This window comes from Papio anubis, chromosome 6 (assembly GCF_008728515.1).
Source record: "Papio anubis isolate 15944 chromosome 6, Panubis1.0, whole genome shotgun sequence".
Taxonomy (NCBI): Eukaryota; Metazoa; Chordata; class Mammalia; order Primates; family Cercopithecidae; genus Papio; species Papio anubis.
Genome location: NC_044981.1, coordinates 17,552,732 through 17,564,951, shown reverse-complemented (window position 1 = coordinate 17,564,951; position 12,220 = coordinate 17,552,732). Strand labels below are relative to the sequence as shown.

Genomic DNA, 12,220 nt, shown 5'->3' with positions numbered 1-12,220 from the left:
TCGGCCTCCCAAAGGTGCTGGGATTACAGGCATGAGCCACCGCGCCCAGCCCAGAGAAGCTTCTTGAGTGAGGACTGTTTCAGTAGACCTTGAAGGATGGACAGGATTTGATGTAAGGAAGAAAGAGGAAGGGGATTCTAGGAGCTGGGGACATGAACACTGTCATTATGATAAATGAAATGGAATTGTTAACAATCACATAAGAACTTACAGATCCACATCAGCATCATCTTTCAAAGCATGATCTTCGGATGCTACAGACTTCTTTCATGAAACAACTACCACTCAGAAAAATGTCTTTTTGGTTGCCTTCAGACCTGTTTACGAAAACATGTGCACCAAATACTCACTTATGCCTTTATACTCTGCTCCTTTGAACTGAAAAGAGTATTACTCGAATTGATCCCACTCGGAAGAGGGTCTCAATGGAGTCTGGCCATGTGACAAGATAAAATTCATTGTTAAAGAAAGATTATTTGCCACTCCTGAATGACCCCAAAGAGATGGGCCAAGGGCTTCATCTGCTGTTGCCCTTTCTTACTCCAGGCTTGGGAGGGACATCGAGATGGAGCAAATCACTCAGCTGTGGCAGTGACCGCTGGGAGGCTCCATCTCGGGAAGTGGGGGCAGACTGGGGAGCAAAGGCTGGGCAGTTAGACGCAGAGTGTGGCATCTCACTGACAAATAACAATACGGGGTGCTGGCAGCTGGGGTCACTCAAGGTCTCCTCATACCCAATGACCCCATTTTGCTCTGGGAAGCATCTCTGCCTGCCCCACGAAACCACCACCTTCTGATGTTCCTAAGAGGGATTGGAGGAAAGAATGGGCAACAGGATGCACTCAGTTGCACCACTGCCTTCAACACCATGAATTAAGGAATTTTATATGAACAATTTTTCCCAGGATGATGGTTTAAATAAATTAGAAATGTATATTAACTTGCTAGCCCTTAGGTATAGAGAGTTTTGAATTCTTGGTTATGAAAAACTTCTGGTAAATAAATTAATATTGACCATTAAAGTAGGCAGCTTTAAAAGCTACTACTATTTTGATTGATGGAGAGAGAGATTTAAATACTCTAAAATGGCCAGGTGCGGTGGCTCATGCCTGTAATCCCAGCACTTTGGGAGGCCAAGGTGGGAGGATCACCTGAGGTCAGGATTTTGAGACCAGCCTGGCCAAATGGTGAAATCCCATTTCTATTAAAAAAGAAGCACAAAAATTAGCCAGGCATGGTGGTGCGCACCTGTAATCTCAGCTACTAGGGAGGCTGAGGCAGGAGAATTGCTTGAACACGGGAAGCAGAGGTTGCAGTGAGCTGAGATCATGCTATCACTACACTCTAGCCTGGGTGACAAGAGTAAAACTCCATCTCAAAAAAAAAAAAAATACTCTAAAATATTTATGGATTCTTATTGAGGTATGAGGCAGGCCTTGACTGGGGATGGGCAGGGCTTGAATGCCAAACCAGACTGAAGACTTGCTGCAATGGGGGAAACGGGTGAAAGCACCTCTCCAGAAGACATGCCCACCAGGGCCATGTCAGTTGACCACTGCCATGGCAACACCTGGAAGTTACTAACTACCCCTTTCCATAGCAATGACCTGGAAGTTATCAGCTCTTTTCTAGAACTTTCTGAATAACCCATCCCTTAATTTGCATATAATTAAAAGTGAGTATAAATATGATGGCAGAATGGTCACTGAGCTGCTACTCTGGGCACAGTTCCTTTGGTTCCTCTGCTGCTGCTGCACACTGCTGCTGCCATGGAAGCTGCCGTCTAACATCGCTGGCTCACCCTTGAATTCTTGCCTGGCGACACCAAGAACCCTCTCGGCTAAGCCCCACTTTTGGGGTTGACCTTCCCTGCATCATTATCAACTGATACTAAAACTCAAAGGTATTTATGAGATAATAAAAACAGTTCTAAACACAACACATTTTCTGATACAGTTGCGGTGGCTCATGCAATCCCAGGACTTTGGGAAGCCGAGGCAGACAAATCCACTTGAGGTCAGGAGTTCCAGACCAACCTGGCCAGCATGGTGGGGGAAATCCATCTCTACTAAAGTACAAAAAATTAGCCCGGGCATGATGGTGGGGGGGACATGCAGTGGCTACTCCGGAGGCTGTGGCAGGAGAATTGCTTCAACCCGGGAGGCAGAGGTTGCAGTGAGCCGAGATCGCACCATTGCACTCCAGCCTGGGTGACAGTCTGAGACTCTGTCTCAAAAAAAAAAAAAATATATATATATATATATATATACACACACACCGCATACACACATAAAAACACATTTACCCAAGTATACGAGTACAGCTCATGACTGTGTGTAGAAATTAGAGAAATATCAGCTCTTTTTCACCTAAACTTATTCTATTGACGATATAGCACAGATTAAAATGAAAATTCACAAATACCCCAAATTTCAAAAGGCAGAAATTGACGCCATAAGAAATAATCCATCAAATTAGACAACTGGTCCAGAAATAATCAAGAGATCATTACAGGGAAACTTCTTACTCCTTTTTATTTTTTCTTTTTTGAGACAGAGTCTCCCTCTGTCACCAGACTGGAGTGCAGTGGTGCGATCTCGGCTCACTGCAACTTCTGCCTCCTGGGTTCAAGCCATTCTCCTGCCTCAGCCTCCAAGGAGCTGGGACTACAGGCATGCGCCACCACACCCAGCTAATTTTTGTATTTTTAGTAGAGACGGGGTTTCATCATGTTGGCCAGGATGGTCTTGATCTCTTGACCTTGTGATCCAACCGCCTCAACCTCCCACAGTACTTTGATTACAAAAACTTCTTACTCCTTAGTTCTGGAAAACTGCATCTGCCTCCAGTCCTCCAGAAACTGCTCTTGGTTACTAATAACATGGTAATCATGGCTGATGACAGCCTTTGTCCAATCCTTTTCACCACAGCTTACTACAGTTGGTATCACTGGCCAGCCTGTTTTTCCTATAGCTTTGTGTGCCCTCCCAAAGGTGCTGGGATTACAGGCATGAGCCACCGCGCCCAGCCCAGAGAAGCTTCTTGAGTGAGGGCTGTTTCAGTAGACCTGGAAGGATGGACAGGATTTGACGTAAGGAAGAAAGAGGAAGGGGATTCTAGGAGCCAGACACATGAACACTGTCACTGTGATAAATGAAATGGAATGGGAAGACCCTCCATTCTTCTAGTTCTCCTAGCTCTTGTCTCCTTGATTCGTTTACCCCATTCTTGAAATAATGGTGTTTTTCAAGGTTTTATCCTTGATCTCACTCTCTCTCTTTTAACCATCTTATTTATCTGCTGGTCATTTCTAGGTAGATGACTCCCAACACGTACATCTGGGTCTCCCCCTTCAGTGAATTGCAGATCTGAATCTCACCTCCTGACTACACGTGTCTGGACGCCTCTCCTATACCTCCCGCACCTCAAACACAACGCGGTTAAACCCCAGGTGAAGATTTTTCCTTCCTTCTCTACTGGCTCCTCCTTGTGATTTCCCTATTTTTATATTACCACGATTCTCTCCCAGACTTCCAGATTGGAAATTTTGTGTTAGATTTTATGTCCCTTGTCCTCCAACTCAGTGGCCATGCCATCTCTTTGCATTGCCATTGTCACACTCTAGGTCACATACTAACTACCTCACCCTCCAGCTATCCGCTAAAGTCTCCCAACACGTAGCAGGGCCTCTAATCTCTTCCCCTCTCCATCTATCTTATGCAGTTCATAAGTCATTTTTCACAGTGTGTTGCTTTCTGCTAAAGAACCCATGCAGGCCGGGTACGGTGGCTCACGCCTGTAATCCCAGCACTTTGGGAGGCTGAGGTGGGTGGATCACCTGAGGTATTAGCCAGGCATGGTGGCATATGGCTGTAATCCAAGCTACTCAGGAGGCTGAGGCAGGAGAATCACCTGAACCCGGGAGGCGGAGGTTGCAGTGAGCCGAGATGGTGCCAGTGCACTTCAGCCTGGCGACGGAGTGAGACTCTGTCTCAAAACCAAAAAACAAACAACAAAACCTATGGCAAAGGAAACAACTTCAAACACCACAGGGCCCCACCTTCTCAGCATGATGCATAAGGATTTCACCATCTGGCCCCAACCTGCCTTTCTGGCCTCACCTTTTGCCACATTCAGCTCTGCGAAACCACCAGCCCTTCTCTCAAAGTACACCGTTCGTGTCTTACGTACACATGCTGAATTCTCTGCTCCAAAACTGCCCTTCCCTTTACTGTTTGCCTAGGGAACTCCTGCTCGCCCTCAAGATCCAAATCAAGTGTCAACCCTCTTGTGGCTCTTCCTGTCCACCCGGGAAGGAGTCTAATTCACAAGGCTTATGTTCCAACCTAGCTTTGTATTGTTGTTATTTATTGATGCATCATAATAAAATCCCTGCGGCTTCACGGAAGAACCGTAGTATACATATAATGCCTGATGTGTGCTTGGCACATGGTAAGCAGCCAATAAATAGTTACCAAGGAAGTGAATTACTAAATAAATGAACACGTAAAAGTGAATGATTTCCCTATGACAACTCCTTTGGCCCAACTTAAATACAGCAGAGCAGTGCTTTCCAAACTTCACTATGCATATAAATTACCTGGGAATCCTGTTGAAAAGTAGGTTGTGGGCCGGGCGCGGTGGCTCAAGCCTGTAATCCCAGCACTTTGGGAGGCCGAGACGGGCGGATCACGAGGTCAGGAGATCGAGACCATCCTGGCTAACACGGTGAAACCCCGTCTCTACTGAAAATACGAAAAACTAGCCGGGCGAGGTGGCGGGCGCCTGTAGTCCCAGCTACTCGGGAGGCTGAGGTAGGAGAATGGCGGGAACCCGGGAGGCGGAGCTTGCAGTGAGCTGCCATCCGGTCACTGCACTGCAGCCTGGGCGACAGAGCGAGACTCCGTCTCAAAAAAAAAAACAACAACAAAAAAACAAAACAAAACAAAACAAAACAAAAGTAGGTTGTGATTCGGGAGGACTGAGGTGGGGCCCGAGAGCCTGAGATTTCCTTTTTTTTTTTTTTTTTTTTTTTTTGAGACAGAGCCTTGCTCTGTCACCCAGGCTAGAGTGCAGTGGTGCAATCCCGGCTCACTGCAAACTCTGCCTCCCAGGTTCAAGCGATTCTCCTGCCTCAGCCTCCTGAGTAGCTAGGATTACAGGTCTGCACTACCACGCCCAGCTACTTTTTGTATTTTTAGTAGACACAGGTTTTCACCATGTTGGCCACACTGGTCTCAAACTCCCGACCTTAGGTGATCCACCCGCCTCAGCCTCCCGAAGTGCTGGGATTACAGGCGTGAGCTACCGCATCCGGTCAAGGGGCTTGAGCTTTCTAACAAGTGCCCAGGTTGCTGTTGGCCCCAGAACCATGCTGCACTACAGGATGGGCCATGCCTTCCACGTTGTCCTGGTATATGCAAGTGTCATGCCTTGTGTGTTTCCCTAGCACGCTGCTCCCCCATTCTATTATGGTGCATTGCTTATCTTCTTCAGCTAGAACGTGCATTTCCGTGGACAGGAATTGTGTCCACAATGCCATCTGTCCATCTTTGTATTCTTAGCCCCTTGCCCAGAACTCGGTTCACAGTAGATGCTTAAGCCATATTGGTTTAATTATGTGGTCTCTTGTCAAGCTGAACTCACAGCCACTTCCAACCTAACTTTATTATCTATTTGGGCATTTGAGGCTCCTTCGTTAGTTGATGGCATTCTAACCCCTGCTGAGCAATGTGGAACCCTTCCATAGGAGAATGAAAGTAACTGGCCACCCAGAGCCCCAAAAAGGACCTAGAAGCCCAAACTTAACTAAGTAGAACGAAGCAGCTGTGGTCAGGTGCACTGGCCAGAGTCACTCCGGGGGAAGAGCCATAGAGGAGAATAGTGAGCTTTGTCATCGGACAACCAACACATCATCTGAGACTCTGCCCATTCACTTTGATTAATCGCCCTAAGGTGTGGGTTTGGCACAAGTTCTAAATGAACATTTGGATATAAAAGCTTCAGGACAGTTTTCTCTTGTAAACAGCAAGAGGAAGGCAGAGAGGCCTGAAGACTTGAAAACATACAAGGCATACATATTCATATTTAATGACATGCCACGGAGTCTACATTATTTATAAGAAGTCAGGATACCCTCTGGCTGAGTTTTAATTTGATCAAAAGTAAGCTATTAAACTTTCGCTTTGTTAACAGACCATTTGGCCTTGACACCAAGAAACAGAAAGAAAAGAAACACCTAACTAGAGGAAAATAAGTGATCCTAAAGTGTTTTGCTTTGGGAAACATGAAACACCACCTTGTCTATAATTGTAACCGCCCCCAACTACTTGCATTTTCCTGGAGGTTCAGGAGAGGCTAGGATGGATGATAGTGTATAGGATGGATTTTTAAAACCTGTATTATTAAGAATTACATTGGCTGGGTGCAGTGGCTCATGCTTATCATCCTAGCACTTAGGGAGACCAAGACAGGCGGATCACTTGAGCCCAGGAGTTTGAGACGAGCCTGGGCAACATGGTGAAATCACATCTCTACAAAAAAAATATAAAAATTAGCCGGGCATGTTGGTGCACGCCTGTGGTCTCAGCTACTTAGGAGGTTGAGGCAGGAGGATCTCTTGAGTCCAGGAGGTCAAGGCTGCAGTGAGCTGCAATCGTGCCACTGTACTCCAGCCTGGGCATCAGAGGGAAACCCTGTATCAAAACAAAACAAAACAAAACAAAACAAAAAGCAGTAACAACAACAAGAAAAATAGAACTACATCACTATTACCTAACACTGTATATGCATTTGTCCACGTGCAGCTTTATTCTACTCTACAAATAATTATATTCTATTTGTTCCCAAAGCTAAAGTAATGCAAAAATACAGGAAAGGACAGAAATATGTCAACAAGTTTAACATCCGAAAGTTAATAAAATAATCATATTTATTCTACTCATAGAATTCTTTACATGACGTTTTTCTGAGCAGAATTTTTTGAACAGAACTTTTTTAGAACAGAATAATTGTCTGTAATTATAGATTCACAGAAATGAACAGTTTTGTAGGAAAAAAATCAATTATTTCAGTAATTGTAAGTGTAAAGACCAGGCCTTAGTCTTTCGGCTTTAGTTATCTGATTTGAAGGAACTGCCAAGGAATATTACAGATCTGACCAACTGTGAGGGATCCTAAGTAACAGTGTTGCTATTGGGTTTGTGCCAAAAGATCAATTTATTCAACAAAGTGCATTTGAAACTTAGCACTGAGGACATGACACAAACTCATAAGAAAAAGAGGTCCAGTTGCAAGGATGAAACTAACTGAAAACGGCAAGTAGCTTCTGGTGTGGGGTCTTTCTAGTTGACAGCTGCCTTCATGTTGGAAAAAAGCTCATAGAAATGACAACGTTCCATTTATTACGGTAAATGTAAGAAGACATTCCAGACAGATTGCTCCACAGCTGCTTCCTCCCACCCAACTCACTCCCACCCCACCCCGGCACACTCACACACACATGTAGACTCTCTTCCAACCACTGGCCTCAAAGTTTGGCATTTCACCCTGACAACTGAACAGGGCAGCAGTTGCCTGACACAGCTGCGGTCTGGAGGCAGAGGTTAGGAGATGGGATCAGGGACTTTCAGCTCCAACTGTTAACTCAGGGAAGGATGATTTTGTAGAGTCACGTGCCCTTGGACAGGCCGGGTCTCAAACAGCATGCTGTCAGTTACTAAAAACCCCATAGAGTGCAAATCTCAAAATCCGATTTGAAAATAGAAAAAAACAACAATTACTGAAAGTACTTGAGATGTTAAGTCATCATAAACTTTTCATGGTGCAAGTAGGAGTTTTGTGCAATGGACTGTGTCTGTTAAGATGGAATGGTTTTTTTTTTTTTAAAAAAAAAAAAAACCTCTGGGCCGGATGCGGTGGCTCATGCCTGTAATCCCAGCACTTTGTGAGGCCGAGGCGAGCAAATTCCTTGAGCTGAGGAGTTCGAGACTAGCTTGAGCAACATGGCAAAACTCTGTCTCTACAAAAAAATAAAAGGATTAGCCAGGGGTGGTGGTGCAGGCCTGTAGTCCCAGCTGCTTAGGAGGCTGAGGCAGGAGGATCATTAGAGTTCAAGAGGTCAAGGTTGCAGTGAGCCATGATCATGCCACTGCATTCCAGCCTGGGTGACACAGTGACACCTCGCCTCAAAAAAAAAAAAAAAAAAAAATTAAATTTAATTTAAAAAAATCTCTGAATACTGTGGTGTCCATGAACATCAATACCACATCTTTCTATGTTCTTTCATGATATTTATCATTTTATAAATATGTAGTTTTTACAGAGTTGTGATCAGTGGGCAAACAAATGAAATGATCTTGTTTTATTTTCCCCTCCCAAAGACCATTCAATCAGATGATTCTAGTAGTCCTTTCTCTTCTCTGCAAGAATGCTGCAACTCTGGCTATAACTGTTTATTCTTCATTTTGCTGGAATGTTGACAGGCCATAGTAAGACAAGAGAAATTAGTTTAATTGATGCTATGGACTATGCTTTGGAATCTTTAAGTAGTTTTTAATAATTTAAAAGAAATTTAATTTTAAAATTCAAAAATATAATTGTTATAATATATTTTTTAATAGCTGCCCAAAACTTGGAAGAATAAGACAAAAAATCAGGAAATATATTTCCAGGCATATGTTTTAAGGCTTGACACAATATCTTTAGTCATTTTTAATATCTGACCAAAACTTTATCACTTTGCTCTTCCATTAAAGAAGTGAAGCAGATGCTTTGCTTTTACCATTTTGAATAGAATTTTCCCCTGGCATATTATGTGAGCACGTAATATCTATAACATAAATAACAGCTGTCATGGCAATCCATGATGCCTGATGTGCTCTATAGATCACATTTATTTTGTATAAATGTAACACTTATGTTTTATAACTATTTATTTATTTATTTTGAGACCAAGTCTTGCTCTGCTGCCCAGACTGAAGTGCAGTGGCACGATCTCAGCTTGCTACAACCACCGCCTCCCGGGTTCAAGCAATTCTCCTGCCTCAGCCTCCCAAGTAACTGGGATTACAGGTGCCCGTCACCATGCCTGACTAATTTTTGTATTTTTAGTAGAGACGGTGTTTTGCTACGTTGGCCGGGCTAGTCTCAAACTCCTGACCTCAGGTGATCCACCCGCCTCAGCCTTCCAAAGTGCTGGGATTACAAGCGTGAGCCACCACACCCAGCTTATAATACATTTTTAAAAATGTGAGATGTGACTCACTAGTGGGGTCATGAAATCAATTTATTGGGTCTCAGCCAAAATTTTATAAAAAATGAAATAAAAAATAAAATATCCGAATGTGTTGTACATAGTAAGAGAAAGTATTGTTTTATGAAGCTTGAACATAATGAAATAAGTATTCACTTTAGAACAAAGGAAAACAACTACATTTATATTTTTCTGTAATTAATAATCAACTCTTTTATATTCATAAACACAATTACTCAGCTTAGTACATTGCATTAAAGGTATTCAAACCATTTAAAAGTAATTTTCTATTCATTTTCCATGGGCACCATTAGAGAATTAACAGGCTAGCATTTGTTGACACTGTTTTCCATAAACGGATTCTCATTCCTCTGGCATTTATCTACCATGAAACAATAATAGAGTCAAGGGCTCCTGATTTTCATTTTACTATTCTCTCATAATGATCTATCTCCATGGCAAAGATGTGACACTTTCTCCTTATGATGCATGGCTCTACAACAAAACACTATCTCATTGGAAATCGATAAAAAATAATTCCAATGAGTCTACATAAACACTCATCCATATCCATATCCACACATACCCTTACTTATTAAAACCCTTCACATGTTTTTGAACTCTCTTCTCAAAAGTCACAATGTTGTGGGCAGAAAAAAAATTAACCCACTTAGTTGTATCTTGCACTGTGCATTTCAGTGCTATGGAGAAAATAGGCAAAGTAGAATATAAAAAGAAACATCGATCTTGAAGGGTCAATGTTAACATTTGTATAAGTGTTGGAAAACAAATGTAGAAGCCCCCACACTCTTTCGAAAAACCACAAACTCTGCTTTAGCATGAAGCCTGCTTACTATACTCTCGGGGATATCCAGCACTGAGGGTTAGGTGCTGGGGTTAGGTGCTGGGGTACTGCTTTCAGGACAGTGAGAGTTTTACCTCTGAATGGAATTCACAAAGAAGCTGTTTCATTCAAGTTAACATTAATTTCTTTATTTTATTCTGATTTCCATAAGTTTTTGGGGAAGAGATGGTGTCTGGTTACATGAGTAAGTTCTTTAGTGGTAATTTGTGAGACTTTGGGGCACCCATCACCCGAGCAGTGTACACTGTACCCAATTTGTAGTCTTTCATCCCTCAGCCCCCTCCCACCCTTTCCCTCAAGTCCCCTAAGTCCACCGTAACATTAAGTTCTAACGGAAAGGAGTTTCCATGAGAAGCAAGTGCAGAGACTCAAAAGGGCAAGAAACACTCTTAAGAGTCCCCTCACTGATCGTTTAGTTCAAACCATTTACTGTAAACTTACTCTGTGCCAGGCACTACACTGGGGCTGGAGACAGAGATGAGTTTCCAGTCTAGTGGGAGAGTCGCCAAAGCACACAGTAAAGCACCATTCCATATGCCAAGGATATGACTCAGGTATACTCAAGATACAAAGGAGGCAGACAGAGAGCAGAGCCACCCAACCCAGATGGGGAGCTGATGGAGATCAATGGAAGTTTCTTAAAGAGGTGATGTGTGAGGTGAGCCTTGCAGAAGAGGTAGGGGCACTTCCCCGGGGGAAGTTAGGTTATACAGCAGGATATAGGCTCAGGACATTGCAATAAAGGTTACACGATATGAGTCTGGTAAATTTTGAAACAACATCCGTTTCATTTGGTGCAATCCAAGCACTGACTTTGTTCAGGATACCGCAAGGAGTGAGGGGTTGGTGGAACACACGGTGAAACATGGGAGAGGATGTAAGAGATAAAGCCGAAAAGGGCAAAGGTCAGTGCAACATCTCACATAGGAATTAAAGTGGGAACAGACACAGGCCGGGATCTTATGCTGCTACTAAGATACCAAAGTCCTAGGATCACCTAGGTATTCAAAAATACTATTCAATACACTTTAGAACACTAAAACAGAAGTTAAGAACATTTAAAGGACATTTTAATCATAATTCCTCCTCATTAAAATTACATCTGTCTTCCTTTTTTTTTTTTTTTTTTTGAGTAATTTCAACCTTTACTTTAGGTTCAGGGGATATATGTGCAGGTTTGTTACGTGGGTATGTTGTGTGATGCTGAGGTTTGGGGGTGTGAATGATCCCGTCACCCAGGTAGTGAGCACGGTACCCAGTAAGTAAGTTTTCAGTCCTTGGACTCCTCCCTCCATCCTATCTCTAGTAGTCCCCAGTGTCTGTTGTTCCCATCTTTATGTCCATGTGTACCCATTAATTAGCTTCCACTTGTAAGTAGTAACACGTGGTATTTGGCTTTCTGTTCCCACGTTAATTCCTGGTTACATGAGTAAGTTCTTTAGTGGTAATTTGTGAGACTTTGGTACACCCATCAATCGAGCAGTGTACACTGTACCCAATTTGTAGTCTTTTATCCCTCAGCCCCCTTCCACCCTTTCCCTCAAGTCCCCTAAGTCCACTGTAACATTAATTTCTAATGGAAAGGAGAATGGTCTCTAGAGGCTTCCACGTTGCTGCAAAGGACATGATTTTTGTTCTGTTTTATGGCTGCATAGCTTTCCGTGTACACCTGTCTCCAAACCTTCTTGTTCCCTTCAACTTCTATCACACATTATTATTATTATTATTTATTTATTTTTTTTGAGATAGAGTCTTGCTCTGTTGCCCAGGCTGGAGTGCAGTGGCACGATCTTGGTGCACTGCAACCTCCGCCTCCCGGGTTCAAGCGATTCTCCTGCCTCAGCCTCCCAAGTAGCTGGGATTATAGGCATGCGCCATCACACCCAACTAATTTTTGTATTTTTAGTAGAGATGGGGTTTCACCATGTTGACCAGGCTGGTCTTTAACTCCTGACCTCTGGTGATCCACCCACCTCGGCCTCCCAAAGTGCTGGAATTACAGGCGTGAGCCACCGCGCCCGGCTAGCCATTTTCTTTTCTATGTTATGTAGGCAGTTCCGAAATTTCTCCTACAACAAATGACATTTCCATAAACAGTTTCT

General features: G+C 43.3%; 1 protein-coding gene across 2 annotated transcripts in view; it reads right to left on the bottom strand.

The window, feature by feature from the left end:
- CAP2 (cyclase associated actin cytoskeleton regulatory protein 2) overlaps positions 1-12,220 on the bottom strand; it is a 167,164-nt gene that overhangs the window by 31,417 nt on the left and 123,527 nt on the right. The window lies entirely within an intron of this gene.